The sequence below is a fragment of the Palaemon carinicauda genome, unplaced genomic scaffold (genome assembly GCF_036898095.1).
Source record: "Palaemon carinicauda isolate YSFRI2023 unplaced genomic scaffold, ASM3689809v2 scaffold32, whole genome shotgun sequence".
In the NCBI taxonomy this organism is placed as follows: domain Eukaryota; kingdom Metazoa; phylum Arthropoda; class Malacostraca; order Decapoda; family Palaemonidae; genus Palaemon; species Palaemon carinicauda.
Window position 1 is genome coordinate 449,605 of NW_027170871.1, and position 24,396 is coordinate 474,000.

General features: G+C 38.6%; 1 long non-coding RNA gene across 3 annotated transcripts in view; it reads right to left on the reverse strand.

Annotated features, from left to right (window-relative positions):
- LOC137636525 (uncharacterized) overlaps positions 1-24,396 on the reverse strand; it is a 49,864-nt gene that overhangs the window by 19,434 nt on the left and 6,034 nt on the right. For 2 of the 3 annotated variants that reach the window (XR_011043128.1, XR_011043129.1), the window contains exons 2-4: positions 20,867-20,977; positions 12,652-12,808; positions 8,776-8,898 (exon numbers count right to left, since the gene is read on the reverse strand). This is a non-coding gene — a long non-coding RNA (uncharacterized lncRNA). The remainder of the gene's footprint in view (positions 1-8,775; positions 8,899-12,651; positions 12,809-20,866; positions 20,978-24,396) is intronic. The other variant, XR_011043130.1, reaches the window with a different exon arrangement.

Sequence of the window (24,396 nt, forward strand, 5' to 3'; positions counted from 1 at the left end):
CGACATTGCTTCTCCCCTGGGCTTAGGAGCTTGCAAGAGGTCCCGGACTGGGAGGACGACTGGCACGAACAGATGTACCCTCATGCGCAACACTGACACTGACACTTTTCACTTCACTTGCACTCACAACACTTCCCACTGCACTTTGCGCTTTCAGCTCTTTGACATCTGCCAAAAGCTGATTACGGTCATTAGCCAATGACTCCACTCTGTCACCAAGAGCCTGAATGGCACGCATCATATCCGCCATGGAGGGCTGAGCACTAGTAGCAGGGTCGGGAGTCACCACTACAGGGGAAGGAAAAGGTTGAGGGGCATGGGGAGAGGAAAAATCAAAAGAGCGAGAAGAACTCCTCCTGATCCTATCCTTCTCTAGCCTACGTGCATTTTTAAGGAATTCGTTAAAATCGAATTCCGAAAGCCCAGCGCATTCCTCACATCGATCTTCCAATTGACAGGATTTACCCCTACAATTGGAACAAACGGTGTGAGGATCTATGGAGGCCTTCGGAAGACGCCTAGTACAAGCCCTAACACTACACTGCCTGTACTTAGGGACTTGAGACTGGTCAGACATCTTGAATTGTAGAAATAGTCAAGGGGGAATTCCAAAATCTAGCAAAGTTCGTTAACAATTAATCCAAATTAAATCAAAAAGCTTGCTAAGCTAATGATAAAGCTTCCTGAATAGCGAAGGCTAAAATCTAGAGCGAATACATCACCAAAATCGTGAAAAACAACTCCAGAATCAACAGCGTATCCAAGTAGGTCTTGCCGGTGGCACGACAGAGGAAAAATTGAGTTCTTGTTGACAAGAAGTACTTGAGTACCTGCTCACAGATGGCGCTGTTGTGTACACCCCCACCTGTATAGCGATCGCTGGCGTATCCCGACCTTAGATTTCTGTCGGGCAACGGAGTTGACAGCTACATGATCATCGGGTAAGATTAATATTGAAAAAAAAGGTTTAAGATGTGAAAAAGAGAATGTCAGGAATTTATTAAAAATGAAGTTTGGTAGACCTGGATATAAAAAGTGTTTGAAGAGATGCATTCTATACTTGAAAAGAATGCATACTGTATTCAAAAGATGAAAAAAGGTTTCACATGTAATGTAGTGATTGAGATGACAATATAAAAGATAAAAGGGATTTTGACGAAGGAAAAATCTATTTCTGGGGAGAGACCTGTGGCGCCCGGTGAAAAGGGGTCCTTCTAATACACTTTTCTGATAAAATCTTCCAATTATACCAGAGAAAGATAAAAGCATGGAATGCAGAGGTTACAACCCTCGCGCGAGCACCTTGTGGGTGTCGTGTATAAAGCAAAGGCGCGTGAAATCCACTATTCACAGGTTGTCTTCCATTTAGTTAATTCATTCGTCAAAGGGATGGGCCGATACAAAGGCCCTAGCCAACCTACCAGAGCCACGCCACCCACGCCCCGACGCGAGCGCCATCTGAACAACATCCTTCTTTTACTGTAGTATAAGTTGGAACGCAGCTTTGATTGATAGCCTCATGACAGGTAGGTATCAAGTAGTTTTTTTAAAACAATACTATTAACATCTGCAAAACAGGGGTAATACTCAGTATAAAATTTGTATAAAGTAAGGTTTCAAGATCATTATTTAAGGTAAAACTAAGTGTACTAAAGTGCCTGTTTGTTAACCCTTTTACCCCCAGGCTCTTTGGAAATTTCCAACCCTTAACCCCCAAGGGGTTATTTTTTTCCCAGCACATTTTGCAGTATATTCATTTTAAATTGCTCTAACAGCCTTAATTTTTGTCATAGAGAGGTCAGGCTGGTCTCATTCTTTTGAAAAATTTCTGATGTTTCTCATAAAGTTATGAAAAATATGCAAGAAAAAATGTAAATAGCAGTTTTTTCGCAAGGACGTACCAGTACGTCCATGGGGTAAAGGGATGGGTTTTGTGAAACGTACCTGTACGTCCTTTGGGGGTAAAAGGGTTAATGGGTACTTGTGTAAAATAAAGGTGAAAATGGATTAATTGCAGTTTTAGAGTTCAAGAAACATGTGGTGAAATAAATGGGTATTTGTCTAACTTCACCATGAATTTCTGGGTACAGAAGGAACTTTTCATTGGTATACGAGGGTAGGAAGAGATTTGAAAAATATGAAGTGGGATGAACATGAAAACTACAAAATATAAAAGCTACAGTGAATAAAAAAGGGATTTTGACGAAGGAAAAATATTTCTGGGCTCAACCTGTGTTGCTCCGTGAAATGCTCCTTAAAGCACCATTTCAAAGGTATAAATACTGCTAAATATACCAGAGAAAAAAGTTGCATGGAATGGCAGGAATATATCCAGCTTGCTCACCCCTAAAGGGTGTCGGTATTAAAACTGGGGCGAGTGATACCACTACCAGAGGTCCCTTTCCAATTAGACTTCTCCCTCCTCAAAATCCCCCGTTACTACGAGGCGTCGTCCACTACAGAAGACTAGCTGTAAGCACATTAGAAGAGTAAGGCAATCAAGAATAAAGAGAAGAAACATATGGCTATTATGAAACAGGAAGTTGTTCAAAAAATATTCAAGAAAATAAAAAAAAGCTTTAGAAATTTTCAAGGAATGCAGTTTAGTGTAAAGATTTACGAACAACTGGACCTGAATAAATAATGGAGGTTAACTCGGTTGAGTCCCTGGTTAGGCTGGGAGGAACGTAGAGAGTAGAGGTCCCCCTTTTTGTTTTGTTTCATTGTTGATGTCGGCTAACCCCCAAAATTGGGGGAAGTGCCTTTGGTATATGTATGTATGTATGTATGTCCTGTATCTATGCCGTATCACAATTTATTCTGGGTCAATACATACAAATATTCTACTAGTTGAATGAGGAGTGGAGAATAGAAATTGTTGCATAGTTTGAAAAGGTTAGCATGACCGATAATATTTATAGAAGTGACTCTTGAGAAGGATGATGCGGTCTCGAGTAAAGTGGCCTCTAGAGCAAATATGTCTTCATACTGACGTGGTAAGTGCAATATATATTTGGAAAGTTTCAAATGCTATATTACCGTATGAGATTTACCAATGTGTGTAGACTAAGTGAGTAAGAGTGGAGACAAATGTACAGTATAGCTAAATCTAAAAGCGAAAAGCATGTCAAATTTATTTAATCATACATATACCAAGGCACTTCCCCAAATTTTGGGGGGTAGCCGACATCAACAAATGAAACAAAAAAGGGGACCTCTCCTCTCTACGTTCCTCCCAGCTTGACAAAGGACTCAACCGAGTTGATAGTTGAGGAATAAAGAATTTATTTCGAGTTCATTAGATTAAATATTGTATACATTAAGTTGATTTATTAAGTTAAAAATGTAGATAAGTTTTTTAACAAAACAGTACTTTTACTATGAAAAGTGGAGGTTAATATGTTCTAACCCTTTTACCCCCAGGCAATTTGGAACTTCCATCCCTTAACCCCCAGGGTTTTTTTTTTCCAAGCACATTTTGCAATATATTTTTTCAAAATTACTCTAACAGCCTTAATTTTTGTCATAGAGAGGTCAGGTTGGTCTCATTCTCTTGGAAAATGCCTGGAGTTTCTCAAAAAATTATCAAAAATATGCAAAAATAATTTAAATAGCAGTTTTTTTGCAAGGAAGTACCGGTACGTCCATGGGGGTAAAGGGACGAGTTTTGTGAAACGTACCAGTACGTCCTTTGGGGGTAAAAGGGTTAAAAAGATAGTACTGTATGCGAGTGAATTTCAAAATTATTATTAATGGTAAAACAGTGTATGAAAGGGACTATATAAGAGCGTAACCAGGAAAATAAATTAAAGAAAAAAATAAATAAATGTATGATTACTTTTGATCCCTATAAATTCCAATCCTGCTATTTTCCATGTTGGGCTTATAGCATCCTGCTTTTCCAACTAGGGTTGTAGCTTGGCAAGAAATAATAATTATAAATATAATATATCAGGCCTAACGTGGGCATCACTCATTGGGCTCCAACTCAACTGGGTCCAGAAAGAAGTGTGAGTGAGGTTAGACTTTACGGTTTGGCAGTGTGGCATGGACGATGAATTGAAGACTTTGAGAAATGAACTAAGGAAGAGAGAAAATAAGGATGAAATATTTGGGAAGGAAAACGAGTACCGAGGAGGTTAGTGAAAGGGATAAAAAAACAGAAGGGGTTCCGTGAAAACCTCAAAGGAAATAATGAAAGATGGGATAGCATACACAGAAAATGGGAAGAATTGAAGGTACAGAAAGAGATGGAAAAAATGAAAGCAAGGATAGCATACATTAAGAAAATGTGAAGAATTGAAGGTGCATAAAAAGAAGACAGAAATAATGAAAGAAAGAATAGCACACATTAAGAAAATGTTTAGAATTCAAGGTGCAGAAAAAGAAAAAGAAACAATGAAAGCAAGTATAGTATACATTAAGAAAATGCGAAGAACTGAAGGTGCAGAAAAAAAAGATGGAAATAATTAAAGAAAGGATAGCACACATTATTAAGAAAATGTTTAGAATTGAAGGTGCAGAAAAAGAAGACAGAAATAATGAAAGAAAGGATAGCATACATCAAGAAAATATGAAGAATTGAGGGTGCAGAAAAAGAAGACAGAAATAATGAAATAAAGGATAGCATACATTAAGAAAATGTGAAGAATTGAAGGTGCAGAAAAAGAAGACAGAAATAATGAAAGAAAGGATAGCACACATTAAGAAAATGAGAAGAATTGAATTTGCAGAGAAAGAAGAAAGACAACTCTTGCAATAGCATCCTGGAATGTGAATACGAGTACAAGAAAAATTGCATCAAAGTGCAAGGCTGTGAGAAAAGTACTATGTAAAAGCAAATATGTGAGAGTACTCATCAATGGATACAAGTCAAGATAAGAAAGCAGAGAGGATGGGAGAGTCAAGAGTAACAATGTACAGAAATAATGTTAACAGAAGTAATAGCTTATGGCTTTCTCTACTTTACATCTGTTGTTACTAGGGTTATCAACAAACTTCAAGGCCTCTATAATAATACCAAAGTATTGTCTGAAAAGAGTGAGGTATGTGGAGATGCAATAAGCAAAGATTAAAGGTGCAAGAACTAGGCAGTTTCTTTTGTTAATTATGTATGGGAAGTACGCCATTTTTAAAAGACTATTACGAGTGCGAGTGAGAAAGGTCGAGTGATCGGGCGAGAAGAATAAAAAGATACGAGAATAAGATAGAAGGGAGAGTTTGTAGAAGGAAGGGGAAAATGATTGGAGATGTATATGGCATAGACTGGAGACAGGGAATGCGGATGTAAGGGACGAGAATTTAAATATTTCATACGTGTGAGAGTTTACCCATTTGAAAATGAAGTATAGGAACGAATGGAAGATCATGAGTTATAATGTAGTGTGTTTGTGGGAGAGAAAGCAGAGGAAAGTATCCAAGAGCAAATGACTTACAGTATTGTATAGATTCATTAACGTGTAACTCGGTGAATGTTATGGCAAAGTTTCTGGATAAATATTACGGGAATGAAAGTGAGAGAACTAGACTGTAGAAGATTATATAATGTACCAGGAATGGTAGACTGAACACACACGAGACCAAGTCATGAAAAGGATACAAGAATGAATGAATGAAAGTCAAATTTAAAAGGGGTTTTAGGTGTAACAGAATGGGTCATAACTTGAATGAAGGCAGATATACGTTTTGGTTGCAGAGAAAGGGCATTGTGTGAATTAGCACAGCAAAGCAAGTTAAACACCACCAGTGTAAAAAGTTTGGCCATAAAGCAATAGTATGTGGATTCAATTCGTAGGGGTGCTGAAATTGTGGTCACCAGAGTCATTCTGCTAGGATGTACAATAATACAAAACATGATTATGCAAACTGCGGCATTGCTGGTTGTGTAACGCCCATGTATAGGAGACTTAGATTAATGAAAAAATTAATATCAGGAATGGATGGTGGTAATATTAGGAGAAATGGATAAAAGGTGATAAAAGTAACACAAAATAATTGACCTCAGTGATTTGTGTAGGGGTCAGTATAAGTGGCTGCGAATGACAAGCCAAATTTACAGCAGAGGAACAAATAGCTCGATAAAAGGTCAGATTTTGAGCAAAAAGAATATGACATGAGTAAGAGTGTATGAAAGACCAAGTAGAAGTAGATTCTGTACTAGAGCATGAATGTGGTTATGAATAACAGTGCAAGACATATTTAGAGAGGAATAAAGTTATTTTTAATGAATATATTTCATGATTTAGTAGCCTGTTTCCAAAAAATCCATCTTCTTTTACAGCTTGGTTTGAGAGAACAGTTCTAGACAAAATGGATAGCATATTTAAAGTGCTGGCATAACTAAAGTGTTCGTTAGTCTAATTTCATGTTGAGCCAGGTAGCCTATGCGGCATAATTAGTCTATATGGCATATCACTCTAAACACAAAGAAGCGGCTTCTCAAATCACTAGTTTTCCCCATCGCATCATACGGCTCAGAATGTTGGGTTTTAAAAGCTACAGATCGGAAAAGATTAGAAAGTTTTGAACTATGGTGTTACAGAAGAGTCCTTAGGATAAGCTGGATTGAGAAAAAGACTAACGTGGAAGTTCTACAAAAGATCAATATCGAAAAAAGATTACTTGACATTTTGGATGAAAGAAAACTAACTTTTATTGGACACCAGGTTCGGAAACACAATACTCTGGAAAGAACGCTACTAATTGGATCAGTCTATGGTACAAGAACGAGAGGAAGGCCTAAAACTAGACTGAGTGACAATATCAAGGAGATGTGCGGGCTAACGATGGTGGAGTTGGAAAGGAAGGCTCAAGACCGGAATGAATGGAGAAGTTTTGTGCAGAGGGCCACGGCCGTTCGACATCAAACATCCCGTAATTGATGATGGACAAAATGGTGAACAACCTACTATTTATGGAAGTAAAGTATGGAGGTTAAGTCTGAGAAGAAGGATGCCGTAATGTTGAAGAAGTAGAAGAGAAACAAGAGGAATAAAATTCACCGTATGTCCAAGGAAAAGATCACGACTGGTAAACAACAAAGGAAAAAATAAAAGCAAGAAATTACCTAGTGGTAGATATTGTTACTTAAGGGATATAGCATAAAAAGATGTGCATTGGATGACACAGTTTGTTTAGTCCGAGGTTTAAGATACCCAAAATACACAAAGTTCAGTGGCTAAGCTCTAAGATACATACAACTTCTGGAAATCATTCTGGATATGGAAACACTAAGAGCAACCCCTGGTTGCAGGTGAAGTCCCCTGCATGGTGATCAGTGGAAATATTCATTCTGTTCCTAAAATAACTAATTTTGCTTAGACTCAATATTTTTTAACTTTTTTGTTCAAATATTAGATATACAAAATGTGTGCAAGTATTAATAAAATATTTTAATCATATAATTTTATGTTTTTTCTTTGAGAAAAGGTTAGTATCCTGCAGCAAGTTCATCACAGATCCCATCCAGAAGAACAAATCACAACTTTATACTTACCCACATTTAAAAGAAGAAATATAAGAGAAATGTTCAGTGGCTGACATAAAAAGTGATAAATTATTTTCAAAGTTGTGCATTGCTTCACAAACTCGGAATGAAAATCTTGAGGAATTTTTTAAACAGGAAAACCAGCCATGGTTGATCTGGACAGCATTTTGGGTCGCAGCCATAAAAGGTTTAGAACCACTGGTCTAAGGAATATGACTGGTGTATCTCGAGTAGACAGGGTTAGGAACGAAGTAGCGAGGGTGAGAACGGGTGTAAGAAATGAGTTAGCAGCTAGAGTGGATATGAATGTGTTGAGGTGGTTTGCCCATGTTGAGAGAATGGAAAATGGCTGCCTGCTAAAGAAGGTGATGAATGCAAGAGTTGATGGGAGAAGTACAAGAGGATGGCCAAGGTTTGGGTGGATGGATGGAGTGAAGGAAGCTCTGGGTGATAGGAGGATAGATGTGAGAGAGGCAAGAGAGCGTGCTAGAAATAGGAATGAATGGCGAGCGATTGTGACGCAGTTCCAGTTGGCCCTGTTGCTTCCTCCGGTGCCTTGGATGACCGCGGAGGTAGCAGCAGTAGGGGATTCAGCATTATGAAGCTTCATCTGTGGTGGATAACGGGGGAGGGTGAGCTGTGGCACCCCTAGCAGTACCAGCTGAACTCGGTTGAGTCCCTTATCAGGCTGGGAGGAACGTAGAGAGGAGAGGTCCCCTTTTCTGTTGCATTTGTTTGATGTCGGCTAGCCCCCAAAATTGGGGGAAAGTGCCTTGGTATATGTAGTTAACCCCTTCAGTAAAGAAGAATTGTTTGGTAATCTCAGTGTTGTCAGGTGTATGAGGACAGAGGGGAATCTGTAAAAAATAGGCCAGACTATTCAGTGTATGTGTAGGCAAAGGGAAAGTGAACCGTAACCAGAGAGAAGGATCTAATATAGTACTGTCTGGCTAGTTAAAGGACCACATAACACTCTAGCAGTAGTATCTAAACAGGTGGCTGGTGCACTGGCCAACCTACTACCTTCATTGCAAGGTCTTTAGGGGATTTATTCTTAATACTTCTCAGAAGTACCTAAAACCACAAATTAATTTATCATCATCATCTCGACTATGCCTATTGAAGCAAAGGTCCTCATTAATTAAACAAACTAATAATGTTACCACATATCTTGCGAAATTTGAGAGAGAGAGAGAGAGAGAGAGAGAGAGAGAGAGAGAGAGAGAGAGAGAGAGAGAGAGAGAGAGAGAGAGAGTTCCTAGCTATAAAGATCTAAATATTATACTCACTATGCAGTTATTGAGACTACCAGGCCTTTCAGATCCCAAGGTATTTTTTTTCATCTCTTAGTTCGAACCTTTTCCAAAATATTCGTCGATTCTTTGGCTTTCATCAATGCCAATCTTCACGACCTGTAAATGAGAAAAAAATTGTCAATATTTCTCTCTTGAAAACCACAAGAATATTAAAACATGATCTTGTTATGATAACTGATCTAAGTACACAACTTTTTCATGTCTGTACATTAGAATCAACACATGAAACAACAAAGTATACTTTTTAAATGCATGTTCCATAGAGTACAAACCAATCTCTGCCTATTTTATTTACAAACCAATATCAACCAATATCTGCCTAACTTTTGTACACCCATTGGACCAGAAAACATTTTAAAGAACCTGTAATATGATCTGGTCCATTAACTTCGACAATCATTGAAGATCCCAGAGAAGGAGGGCACTCCAAAATCAAACCATTGTTCTCTAGTCTCAGATAGTGCCATAACCTCTGTACCAGGGTCATCCTCCACTATCTTAGGTTGGAGTTCTCTTGCTTGAGGATACAATCAGGCAGACTATTCTAGGTTTCCTTATTTCCTTTCATCCCTGGACTATTTGCCCTTTTGGGTTTATAGCCTCCTGCTTTCCTAACTAGGGCTGTAGCTTAGCTAGTAATAACAATAATAATAAAGACAAGAACAGTTATGAACTCGGGGTCAGCCAGGGGTAAAATGGCATGACCAAGAGAAGTTGAAATTGCCCCAAAGACGATTTACCAGAAGATTGATACCTGAAGAATGCAGCAGTTTCCAAAAGAATATAACCAATGAAACCATTGGGATAGAAAGCAGAATATAAAAAGATCTGTATCATGGGGTTGGACATATTTCTATTTAAGGGATCATATATATTACTGTATTAGATTTTGGATAATTATTGATGCCATTTCTCTTTAGGTGATGAAAATTTCAAATCTAGACGGTACGGCGATTCCTTAAGACATACTAAACGCACATGACTCTTGAGCTTCATGTCTTGCATGATGTCTGAGGAGCAGTCAAACCAAGGAGAGGAAGATTGGAAGATTATAGGCCAAAAAGTTACTGTTTATATTGCTTAAGTAATCATCTTTAATTATAAGTTTAGAAAACCTGATACAGTATTTTACTTAAAAGTAATCAGCCACCATATTGTGGTTCACCTATTTATTTCTCAGTACATCTTGGATTTATGAAGACCTGTAAATCTATATCACGGACTCCTCTTTATATACCAACTATTTTATTGTAAAGTGACTTTATTGGGTTTATAAAAGCTTAAATTTATAAGGCTAATAAATAAATATGGAAAATTATATTGAAAAAATTGGGAAAAATCCATCTGCATGTACTTTAGAGCTTTCCCAGAGGGACTTGGAACATAAGACTGAGATAGCCAAAAGATTACTGTACTGTGCTGTGGAATTAAAAGGTACCTTTACTTTACTCACTAAAATAGAGGGTGAGAAAGAAGAAACGCTGTTAGACCAATATAAAATAATAGCCGAATGTGATACAGAAGGAAAATTGAACATTAATTCTAGATAAACCAACAAATTAAAATGGATGGCAGTAATCAGAACCGGGTGTCCAAAATACTTAAGAGAATTGTTACATATTGCGCAGCCAACAAATCGTGTCGACACGATAATAATTACAGATGGCTTTAAACTGTTGGAACCTAGATGTATGTCTACTTTAGGCTCCAGAGCCTTTAAATATGCAGCCTCGAGACTATATAATAAGCTCCACGAAACATTCGAATGATTGAAGACATTAAGGTTTTCAAGAGGAAACTGAAGACTTTCTTATTTCATGAATCTTTTCGCAGTGACGATTCAACAGTAAATGAACAATATGCAATACGAAATGTTAAATACTCTGAACGAACAAGGTAAACGACAGTGGAGGTCCTGTAGAGAGTGGGGTTCCCTTGCTATATGGGACGGGAAAAGCAGCCATCAAAGTAAAGTAAAAGTAAGTAAAGAAACAGTTCTGGCTCAAGGTTAACCAAAAGAGGATTATTTTGTATAAAAATTGCACCATAACATCTAAGAGTTGGTACAGATAAGATAACCACCACTATGTAAGGATGCAAATTAATGAGGAAAACAATGTTGCTTGTGTCTATAACAATACAGCAAGACAGGAGAAGATGGAAGTCTTTGAGGTCACAGGGGAAAAGGTTCTTTATAAGGGTTATGTATCTGGACATTGCCTACTTACAAAAAGGAATGAAGCTCCCAAGAGAATACCTTTAATTGAGAGTTGATAGAAAAACACATGTAACACCCAAGTACTGTATTTCTTAAAAGAAAAACTTCAATTAAATTCAAAATATCAGTCATGTTACATTAAGAGTGGCACTGCTCGATGGTAACGAAGATAAAATGGTATGGATTAAAAGTTGAAAGGCAAAAAAATTAACAATATATTGCCAACTATTTTGGACCAAGCACCTTCAAAAATGAACTAGAAGTTTATCCAAACTGGCTTAATCTTCATTTATAGGGCAATCACACAAAAGACTGCCAGGTATATAACCCCTACACATTTCACATTACCAACTGAATAGTCAACCAAAAGGAAACCAAGTGAAATAAGAAGTTGATCAAGACAGAACTTGGAAAGACATAAGATACAAAATTTTCAAGACTATATGAGTCTTTGGATCACACTGACAGATATGATTTATGAATTTGTGCTTTATAAGACAATACTGGGGTCTGTGAACCCATTTCAAGTGCAGGAAAACTGAGCAGCTATGATAAACAGTAAAGGGTAAGAGACTGGACAGCAAAGACGGAAGAAAGGAACCAGGAATTGAGGTAAAGTAGAACGATATACAGAAGGTGCCGATCGAATGCTGCAAAGACTTAAGCAATGCCTAAAGTGCCCTGGAGGAGGAGCACTGGTGACAAAACCCTCCTACAAATAGAAATATGCATCAACATGGCAATCGAGACATCAATTTTATAGTAAACTGGAAAGGAAATATTGCCATTGTAGCTTAGGAGCTGTGATTTGTGATACAGAATTTCAGCTATAAGGCCCAGAGCTCTAAATGGGGAGATCCTTCAGAGCAGAGGTGCAAACTTAGGAGGAAATCCCCGCTGTTATATAATTAAGTATAGAGACATCTGATAGAGGAGAGAAATTGTGAAAAGTAGTATAGTGCAGCCAATATCCAAAAGGACCCTTCTAACATACAGTGCTATGATACTGGACCCACACAAGGCTAAGATTAAAATTATTTACCTTAAATACTCACCTAATACAATTAAATAAATAGCCTATGATTGTTTGGAACTAATATTAAGATTGTCTTGGAAATTAATTCACTCCTCCCTAAAGTAAACTTTATAATCATAATTTATATAATCTATTACACTTTACCCAAGCATTAAAATTTACAACAACCTAGCAGTGCTTTATCAAATATCTAAGGACATAAAATGATGGAAAATATTAAAATAAGTAAAACCTTCATCAGTCGTGGTGCCATGTGCTACAGTTACATTAGAGGTGGCTTCCTGGACCGTTACTCTTGACATTTCTGAAAAAACCATTTGAAGATATTAGACATTTGTCATCAATTTCAAAACAGGTTCACATAAGATTCATTAAAACTTCAAATGTGACAAAAAGCAGGATATATCCTTTGTTAACTTCCAATAATATTGAAACCTATCTTTCACTTGTTTAGATCAGACATTTAGTACTATAAAATTTACATTTCCAGAATAGTCACTATTGACAGGCTGTGGCTTGACATACAGCATAAATTAACTAAGGTTATAAACATAGTAAATGAAAACTTTAACATAATGAATCAAAGAATACTAACTACTCCACCAGCGGATTCAAGGCAGAAATCCACAGTTCCTCCCCCTCGAGAAGCTTTGGCTTCTTCCTCCTCTCCTCTGAAGAGGGAGTGAGGAGTTCCTCATCAGCGGAGGCTCAGCATAGTCGTTCCGCTTCCAAAAGCTTGATAGTGTATAGATCTGAAAGTAAATCAATTATTATTCCAAATATTACATGTAAAGTACAGTATACTACCAAGTGATTTACATAATTTATAAAGAAAAAATTGCAATTTCTTCACACAGACCTCATATGACATTTTTGTCTTAATTTGTAATTAATTAACCCTTTTACCCCCAGGCTATTTTGGAAATTTCCAACCTCGGTATGAAATTTCAATTCATTTGGTTGTAATACCAGGGCACAGGAGACCAGAATCTAATTTATTTTGTCAGAAAATGGCAAAAAAACTAAAATTATTTTGGTATGTATCGAAAGAAAAAATTTAAACGCATCTGGGTATTTACCCACTCGACCTCTGTGCCAAATTTCAAGTCATTTGGCCCAGCAATGACTAAGATGAATTGATTGGAAGATTTGGCAGCAGGAGGCGAAGAAACATTCGGGAAAAACAATATATGTCCCTCACATGGAGTGAGGTATGAAAATCAAACCATTGTTCTTTAGTCTCGGGTAATGCCGTAGTCTCTGTACCATGGTTTTTCACTGTCTTGGGTTAGAGTTCTTGTGCTAGAGGGTACACTTAGGCACAACATTCTTTCCTTTATTTCCTTTCCTCACTGGGCTATTTTCCTTGTTGGAGCCCTTGGGCTTTTAGCATCCTGATTTCCCAACTAGGGTTGCATCTGGTATACAAGCTTTGAGATAAATTATTTAATCTTATACGATGAGTAATTGGTCCTTAACCCTTTTACCCCCAAAGGACGTACAGTACTGGTACGTTTCACAAAACTCATCTCTTTACCCCCCATGGACGTACTGGTACGTCCTTGCAAAAAAACTGCTATTTAAATTTTTTTTTTGCACAATTTTCATAATTTTTTGAAACTCCGGACATTTTCCAAGAGAATGAGACCAACCTGACCTCTCTAAGACAAAAATTAAGGCTGTTAGAGCAATTTAAAAAAAGATACTGCAAAATGTGCTTGAAAAAAAAAATAACCCCGGGGGTTAACGATTGGAAAGTTCCAAATACCCTGGGGGGTAAAAGGGTTAAGAGCTGCTTACCATAGCTAGTCTCTCTTCTACCAAGAAAAAATAGCCACTGAACAATTACAGTGCAATAGTAAACCCCCCTTTCAAAATTGCTGGAATATGTCATTCTTGAACAACTATAGTCCATTTTTTTTTAGCGAGGCAGATTTGCACCGACTCGCAGCGGTGCCCTTTTAGCTCGGAAAAGTTTCCTGATCGCTGATTGGTTAGAATTATCTTGTCCAACCGATCAGCGATCAGGAAACTTTTCCGAGCTAAAAGGGCACCGCTGAGAGTCGGTGCAAATCTGCCTCGCTAAAAAAAATTTACTATAGTTCGTCACTTTTAAGATTCGAAGCATTGCCACACAACCGTTCAGCATACAGACAATTATATTTTCATTTGCTGTTATAAATGATCGGCTCAAAACGATGGATGTAAACAAATTTGGTATCTTGATATTGCCCCGATCTTGGCGCTACTTTCGATAGTTGTGCACGAACTGCTACTCAATGATTTAAGGGCCAATGGTATCGAAGATGAAGCCTTTGAGTATCTAAAAGATTACTTGGTTGACAAACTACTGTCTACGAACTGGAAACTCATTTATCATAAGAACCATTAAAAAAACGGGTACCCAAGGGATGTGTACTAGGCCCAGTCTTATTCTTTACCTATACTTTAGATCTATCAAATGTATGAAGTGGAGTTTAAACTGTTTGCGGATGATACACAACTTTACCTGGCGTACAGGAGAACGTGGGGCGCATATGCGCATGAGGGCATGCATAGCGCGTGATGGCGCTATGCTTCTGTTGGAGCGTAATGCGCACGTTGGCGTGTACGCCCTTGATGCCCTGTGTTAGGGTTTAGTGATGGGGTCTGACGAGCTACTAAAGAGCGATCGCCAGGTCTCGTTGGCGCGCAACAGTGTGCTTTGGTGGAGCCTTGTTAGGCCCATGTAGAAACGGCGACGGCAGGTCGGCAGGTCTGTCGGGTGGAAGGTCGACGTGTCCTTTAAAAGGACAACCTTCCACTGAAGGAGATCGCGAATGATCTGCAGAAAGGTCCAGGACCAATGCAGGAGCAGTGATGGATGATTGGTCTCGAGGCTCCTCTGCGGTGGTCTGCATCGAAGATGTTGAACAAAAGAGGCGCCTCCTCACTGCAGGTGAAGGAAGGCCTCTATGGCGGAGAAGAAGGCCGGTCCTTCCGACGAATGCGCCCTCTGGGGGCCGTTGGATCAGCAAGCTGACCTTCTGCAGTCCTCCGAAGAGGAGTCTCTGTAAGTGAACTTCCCCAAGGGGGAGAAACACCAGCAGGAGAGGACTGTTGGACTTAGTTTCTCCCTCGTAGGTTGAGCAAGCACAGGAGAAACTAAGCCTTCAGCTACTGCGGGATGTGAAGAGGCAGAGGTATTAGGAGATACCACAACGTCAACAATTGACAGAGGATCAACCTCTGCCAAAGTCGGCGATTGCTTGAAATAAAAAATAAATAAGATTATTCATGAGACCTTTATATCTTCATAGATTATACTTCCTGTAATTGCAAGTTTGGCCTTTTCTGTCTTAAAGCGGAACTAACTGAATACATTAATATAATGTGATTTACTCGAGCAGGGAAAGTTATTCAGTGCAATCATGAATTTTTTTTTCAAATCTAACAATTCTTTTTCAAACAGATAAAAAGCATGAAAACTATGAATGACAGGCAATATCTTAAAAGAAAATACTTATTTGTACGAATGTAATGAACAACTATAACACTAACAGTACAGTACAATAAAGAACATTTTTATCAATTTTTCTATTACCTACATTATGCAGTACTGTACACACATCCGTGTTGCAAACTTTCAGATTCACAAACAACTACCGCAAGTAAGAAATATGTTCAAACTCCGTGGAGTTATAATTTTGTAATTTGCGCCACTCCCGACTGGGTCCTGATCCAGCCGCGGCCAATGGTAGGCAGCACCAATCCGCTGTGTTCAAAATCTATTGTGTTTGCTACTGTGATATTCGTGGCTGTTTGTGCGTATTACCTCCGCCTTAATACCATAAATTACAATAACATTATCTATGACTGATAAGCAGATTGCTAGTGGTAGTGCAATGAAGCACAAAGATTAGTGGCGATGCTACTAATGTGAAAAAATGGCGTGCCATTTCAGTGGAAATGAAAGTAGCCATTATCAAGAAACCAGATAGCGATGAGAAGGTAAATATTGCACGTGTACTTCAAATAAATTGTTCAACAATTTGCAAGTTATAAAACTATGAGCTATCTGATGACGGCGAATTATCTCTGCTATTGCAAGAGAAATGGTTTAAACGAGAGAGAGAGAGAGAGAGAGAGAGAGAGAGAGAGAGAGAGAGAGAGAGAGAGAGAGAGAGAGGTTTGAGTACGCAATGTTTTATGATAAGACATTTGAAAGTAATTTGCATTTTTCCTAACGAAACAAACCTGGAGTTATTTATAGGGGATATTGCTTTGGGCGTAGCTGAAAGAAGGGCCATAAGATTTTATCGAGGGATAACTAACCCAACCGCTAGATGGCAGGAGGGTTAGGGGTAGCCGGCTAAACCGCTCGCTCACACACCACCTGGGCTGATCACCCTCTTTGCTTGCAGGCAGGACTTTCTTGGGGGAGAGGGCTAGCAGGCCAATTTGTATAAATACATAATTGTCATTTGTTCCATCACTCTATACAAACTCTCGCAATTTATAGGGGACGACTTACCTCGTAAGAGGGAGGAAGTCTGTGCCAACTGACTTGGCCTTTGACCGAGGTTCTCTCGTTACGATATGGATTGTTAGCAGTAGGAACCATGCGCCTTATAAAAATGTTGTACACTAGCGACCTGCGCAAGCTGTGTGTTTGCAACACTAGCAATGTGGCTGGTCTAGGTACGGGTTCTCAGTCATAGGAAGCAGAGTACTAGACCTCATCCAATTTCTTCTCGCTAGGAGTATTGGGGACCCAACATATATAATTTCTATACTAAATTATTCAAAGAAAATGGATCTAACCTGCAGAGAGGCGAGGTCAGCTGTGCCGAGTACCATGATGATGATTCCCCAAGGGAGAGGAAGGTGAAGGATTGAAAGAAACCAATCATTCTAACTCACAGACTAACCTGAGTAACCTCGGCCCTCAATCCAGTTAATTCTAATAGCCAGGCCTTCTCCATCACGAGGCTCAATACTACGCAGTACTCTAGACGTTATATTCCAGCTGTGAACAAGTTGTGGAATGATCTTCCTAATCGGGTGGTTGAATCAGTAGAACTTCAAAAGTTCAAAGTTGGAGCAAATGCTTTTTTGTTGACCAGGCGGACATGAGTCTTTTTATAGTTTATTTATGACATATTTATTTTTGATGATATGACGTTGTTACTTATTTTAGAATGATTTATTGTTAATAAAATTTTTTTTTTAGGAGCCAAAGGATTGGCAAAAAGACGGGAGCCAAGGTTGAATAGCCAACATCTGACTCTTCAATTCTTCATTGTTATTAAAAAAGTGAGTTAAACTTTTATTGAATTTGTCATAAAATAAATTCGATGAACCAAGTGAAAGGTGGTGACTTAAAACATGTCTGTAAGTGCTAAGTAATTATGTGAGAAATCTGATATTTTTATTATCACCTTAAAAATCTTTAATGAATAAATGGACTAATAGGTCAGTTTATGTTTGTATCATCCAAAATTGGATGCTATGGTAGGTAAATAATTTTCAGCTCTTCCTCAATCTAGGGAAATTATTTTCAGTTGTTCCGTAACTGACATAAAAACCACGCTATTTAATAGGGGTATTACTTTCGGCGTAGCTGAAGTGACGAGCCACTAAAATTTAACGAAGGTTTACTATCCACACCGCTAGTTAGCGGGGGTAGGGGAGGGTAGCTTGCTACCCCCCCCCCCCCCTCACACACCTGTGCTTGAGCTCACTTTGCTCTTGGCTCGGATGGTAGACGGACTTGTCCTCTCTCATCCTCGCCTCTCTCTTGGCAGCCATTAATGCTTTTTTTTTGCTTTTTCTTTGACAAGTTTGTATGTGAAGTTGGCCTCTGCGATTATGCGCACCTGCCCTGAATTACCCGACCGCCCCTGCGGAACATTCATGTCGGCAGTCGAGACAGGACCCTCGCACCCTTTGCCCTTACTGTAGAGGCCAACGGTGTGATAGTAATAATAAGTGTGGTGAGTGTAGGGAGTGGTCTATCTCCCAGTGGGAGAGGTTTTCTCGGCGACGTAAGAAGAAGTCCAGGCGGGATATTTCTCCTTGGTAGGTTTCTTTGAAAGGAGAAAAACCCAAGGACACTTCTTCCGTTTGCCCAAACCTCCTCCGAAGCTCCCACTCGATCGGTCTCTTTCGAGAGACCGTTGAGTGGTACCATAGACCATGGTTCTGTTTTCCAAGCTCAGGGTTCGAGAGATGGCGTTGCCTCCCCTAGCGAGGCAGCTCCACCTCTTCCCCCGGGGGAGGATGTGTCATTAACCAATCTCTTTCAGCTTTGGTTTTCCTTGGGGCTCGAGGGTTTGCCCTCCAAGGAAGCATTACTTTACTACATCTGATTGGGTGCCGCTGTCAAGCAATCGCCGACTTTGGCAGAAGTTGATCCTCTGTCAATTGTTGACGTTGTGGTATCTCCTAATACCTCTGCCTCTTCACATCCCGCAGTAGCTGAAGGCTTAGTTTCTCCTGTGCTTGCTCAACCTACTAGGGAGAAACTTAAGTCCATCGTCAGCCTCTCCTGCTAGTGTTTCCTAGTTTCCTTTCCTCACTAGGCTATTTTCCCTGTTGGAGCCCCTCGGATTATATCATCTTTCTTTTCCAACTTGGGTGTAGCTTAGCAAGTAATAATAAAAATAATACAATCATATATTCAAGTTTTGTCAGGGTTCTACTTTATCCCAATAATTAGCACTATGAACCAACTTTAGCTGGAACAGGGAAAATACCCCAGTGAGGAAAGGAAATTAGGAAATAAACTACAAGAAAAGTTTAAGCACAACAATATCATTAAAATAAATCATACATAACTATAAAGAATTCAAAATATCAAGAGGAAGAGAAATAAGATAGAGTAGTGTGCCCCAGTGTACCCTCAAGCAAGCTATCTCTACCCAAAGACAGTGAAGACCATGGTACATAGGCTATGGCACTACCCAAGACTAGAGAACAATGGTTTGATTTTGGAGTGTCCTGCTCCTAGAAGAGCTGCTTACCGTAGCTAGAGAGTCCATCAAGGGATTCAGTAATTAAGGGTTTAAAAGCAGCAAATAATATTGATGTAAAGAGTAGCATCTGCATAAGCAACAAACTTGTTTTCAAGGCCAAACCATTTATGTACGGAAAGTCATCAACTTACAAACTTAACCCTCTTACCCCCAGGATCTTTGGAAATTTCCAACCCTTAACCCGCAAGGGGTTATTTTTTCCCCATCACATTTTGCAGTTTATTTTTTTTAAATTGCTCTCACAGCCTTAATTTTTGTCATAGAGAGGTCAGGTTGGTCTCATTCTCTTGGAAAATGCCTGAATTTTCTCAAAAAATTATAAAAAATATGAAAAAAAAATTTTTATAGCATTTTTCTGCAAGGACGTACCGGTACATCCATGGGGGTAAAGGGATGAGTTTTGTGAAACGTACCAGTACGTCCTTTGGGGGTAAAAGGGTTAAGGCCAAACCATTTATGTACAGAAGGTCATTAACTTACAAAGTTGGTTCAAAGAAGCTGTTAGCAAGTTAAATTGTTTTAAGCCCAATTTTGTTTAATCTTGGCCAAGGGAAGGTAGGCCTAACCTGAATCCCATGCCTATGATTTCGAGCTACAAAAGTCAACAAATAGTCAGGTTCCATATGAAATAGATATAAAGTTTTTACAAATGCTGTTTTGACTACTGTATCAAAAGAAATAGGATTGAATGGCGAGCGATTGTGACGCAGTTCCGGTAGGCCCTGCTGCTGCCTCCGATGCCTTAGATGACCGCGGAGGTAGCAGCAGTAGGGGATTCAGCATTATGAAGCTTCATCTGTGGTGGATAATGTGGGAGGTTGGGCTGTGGCACCCTAGCAGTACCATCTGAACTCGGTTGAGTCCCTTGTTAGGCTGGGAGGAACGTAGAGAGTAGAGGCCCCCTTTTTGTTTTTGTTTCATTTGTTGATGTCGGCTATCCCCCAAAATTGGGGAAAGTGCCTTGGTATATGTATGTATGTATAAATCAAAAGATGTATTGTTTAACTACGGTATTTCTGTATCTTTGTTAATTTCAGTTGGATTTTTGTTTATATCTCTGAAAATTAAGTTCAGGACCTTCTGTATATATGAAAGTACAGTAATGAGTTATGAACAATACCCACAGGATCATCAGATAAAATTATTACTATCCAAGCTATAGTCTTGAATGGGAAAACAAAATGATACAAGACCTAAGGCTCCAACAGGAAAAGCAGTCCAACGCTAAAAATAACTATAGTCTATTTCTTTTAGCGAGGCATATTTGCACCAACTCGCAGCGGTGCCCTTTTAGCTCGGAAAAGTTTCCTGATCACTGATTGGTTGGACAAGATCATTCTAACCAATCAGCGATCAGGAAACTTTTTCCGAGCTAAAAGAACACCGTTGCGAGTCGGTGCAAATCTGCCTCAATAAAAGAAATGGACTATAGTTCGCCTAACTTTCAACTGGGCTCCACAAGGCGCTAGAAGAGTTGGAAGACCCAGGCCTACATGGCAGAGGACTATGCTGCGTGAAATAGGAGAAGATGAATGGGGAAAAACCAATTTAAAAGCTCAAGATAAGAGACGACTGGTGAAATCTAACCGAGGCCCTTTGCGTCAATAAGGATAGATGATGATGATAGATTAATTAAAGATATAATTATTATATCAAATGCTAAAGATGAAAGTTCATTAAATATACTAACTACAGAATAAAAAAATGTAACAAATGCATTTTTAAAATTACACTTACATATAAAGGTTAAAGGTATCTGGTTTCAGTTCCAGTTCCATCAGAATAGATGCTCACCAGAACATAAGCCGGGCAAGCCCAACCCCCCACTGTGGTGCCCTACCACAGCAGTAGCCTCCCCAGTAAACAGCTTAAACTCACGACCCTGGGCGGGATCGATCTCTTAACCTGAAAAAGATAAATACATATCAGAAAGATTGAAAATCGCAAATCAGACAATGACTAGGTTAACCCTTTTACCCCCAAAGGACGTACTGGTACGTTTCACAAAACTCATCCCTTTACCCCCATGGACGTACCGGTACGTCCTTGCAAAAAAAATGCTATAAAAAAAATTTTTTTTTCATATTTTTGATAATTTTTTTTTAAATTCAGGCATTTTCCAAGAGAATGAGACCAACCTGACCTCTCTATGACAAAAATTAAGGCTGTTAGAGCAATTTAAAACAAATATACTGCAAAACGTGCTGGGGAAAAAATAACCCCTTGGGGGTTAAGGGTTGGAAATTTCCATATAGCCTGGGGGTTAAAGGGTTAAGTAAAATTTTGAAATCACATCACCTGAAATTCCATGAAAATATCATGTTATATATCAGTTTAGCGAGATCGGTGTTACTGTATGGACACGAGTCGTGGTATAACAATGAAACAATATCTAACAGATTTTGTAGATTTTACATCAAAGCCCTCTGAAAAATATTAAGAAATGGCAGGACAGGATTAGAAACTGAAACTATAAGAGAGATTACTCAAGTGCCATATGTGGATGAGAACATGGTGAGGGGTAGATGGAGATGGTTTGGGTATGATCTTTGCACTCCAAGAGATTAGTTCACCACACCTTCAACTGGGCTCCACAAAGCACTAAAAGTTTCGGAAGACCCAGGCCTACATGGCTGAGGACTATGAAGTAGAAGATGATGATGAATGGAGAAGTATTGTTTTAAAAGCTCATTATAGAGATGACTGCGTCAATAGGCTTAGGAGATTACAATGATAAATAAATTATATATATATATATATACATATATATATACATATATAAATACATATATATATATATACATATATATATACATATATATACATATGTGTGTGCGCACGCGTATGTGTTTACACACAAAATAGAATTATAAATGCATATACAGTATACAGGTACTGTATATATGAAGAAAAGGAAAATAGGGAAAAACTACAGAAGTAGTTTAAGAACAAAACATTAAAATAAATCTTTCATATATAAACTATACAAACTTCAAAATAACAATGAGGAAGAGAACCAAGATAGAATAGTGTGCCCGAGTGTACCCTCAAGCAAGAGAGTTCTACCCCAAGACAGTGGAAGACCATAGTACAGAGGCTATGGCACTACCCAAGACTACCAAAGACGAACCTATCTTCTTGCAACTATGACAGTTTTAATCCTCGGAAAATAGCCTGACCTATGATTTGCCCAAAAGCTATATCTGTTTTCATGGTCTTAAACCATCTGGATTCTAATCTTAACCCTTTTACCCCCCAAAGGACGTACTGGTACGTTTCACAAAACTCATCCCTTTACCCCCATGGACATACCGGTACGTCCTTGCAAAAACTGCTACTTACATTTTTTTTTTCATAATTTTGATAATTTTTTGAGAAACTTCAGGCATTTTCCAAGAGAATGAGACCAACCTGACCTCTATGATGAAAATTAAGGCTGATAGAGCAATTTTAAAAAAATATACTGCAAAATGTGCTTGAAAAAAAATAACCCTTGGGGGTTAAGGGCTGGAAAGTTCCAAATAGCCTGGGGGTAAAAGGGTTAAAAACTAGCGATTTGTTCCTACGAAAAAGCAAATATTACAAAGCATTTTTCCTCTGCCTACACAAACATCAAACAGTCTGGCTTATTCTTTCCACAATCTCCTCTCTCCTCATACACCTGACAACACGGAGATTACCAAACAATTCTTCTTTGCTCAAGGGGTTAACTACTGCACTGTAATTGTTCAGTGGCTACTTTCTTCTTAAGGGCAAGGGTACAAGAGACTCTTTAGCTATGGTAAGCAGCTCTTCTAGGTGAAGGACACTCACAAAAGCAAACCATTGTTCTTCAATCTTTACCTCGGGTAGTGCCATAGCCTCTCTATCAGTCTTCAAATGTCAAATTAGAGATCTCTTGCTTGAGGATACACCCAGGAACACTATTCTATATTAATTATTATCATTATTATTATTAATAAAAGCAGAATGCTATAAGCCCAATGGCTCCGACATGGATAATAGCCCTGCAGTGAGGAAAGGAAACAAGGAAATAAACAAACAATGAGAGAAGTAATGAACAATTAAAATATTTTGAAAACAGTAACATTAAAATAAATCTTTCATATATTAACTACAAAAACTTATGGAGCCTTTGGGCTTATTGCATCCTGCTTTTCCAATTAGGGTTGTAGCTTAGCAAGTAATAATAATAATAGTAATAATAATAGATGATAAACCAATGCACATCAAGATCATTTCTTACGATATAGTAAGTTTTCAGCAGCCTATTTTCAATCCTATCGCTAAGAATGAGGCAGTCTAAGGCGATTCCCATGGGGGTCTTAGCTCCCCTTTAGGTAAGTAGGTGAGGACACTGTTTGTAGGTTAGGTTAGGTGGGGAACCTTAGGTTAGACAGCGTTCTATCCACGAATCCCTGTCCGTCGTTATATAAAGGCTTGTATCGTTCAGTACCAAGCTCTAAACCAAAGTTGAAAATAGACATTTTTGGGATTGAAGTACTGTACCTTGAACCAGGAAGTCTCGCAAACTATCATAATAGCAATGGATTCATATTCGAGACTTAAAATTTATATAACTTAGGATGAGAAAACATTTCCTTAGAAAAAGTTTTTCCTAAAGTAAGTACACTTCCAACCTAAAGAAATACTCCTTAAATAAAATAAATGTATACACTAATAATTTTCACCTTTTCCCACCTAAATCATAAGTCGAATGCAAGCTACAGTCTGAATATCCTAGTAGGATACAAGCTACAGTCTGAATATCCTAGTACGATACAAGCTACAGTCTGAATATCCTAGTAGGATACAAGCTACAGTCTGAATATCCTAGTAGGATACAAGCTACAGTCTGAATATCCTAGTAGGATACAAGCTACAGTCTGAATATCCTAGTAGGATACAAGCTACAGTCTGAATATCCTAGTAGGATACAAGCTACAGTCTGAATATCCTAGTAGGATACAAGCTACAGTCTGAATATCCTAGTAAGATACAAGCTACATTAGCACCAATATATTCCAAGTACTTCCCTGGATTGTAATTCTGTACCAGTAACTATTTCTCGCTACCTTTCCGCTTGGAGAGCGAGGGGAGCCACATCCAAACAAAAACCATTTGAGGGGAGTTTCTCCCAACTTACATCGGAACACTTCAAAGTACCTATACAAAAGTAACACTTCCTATTTCCTTCATTAGGAGTGTTGTGCTATAGTAAATATTTACCCACATTAATTTCCAACTCATTCCCACTAACTACAGAAGCTCTATATCATAGTAAATATTTACCCACATTAATTTCCAACTCATTCCCACTAACT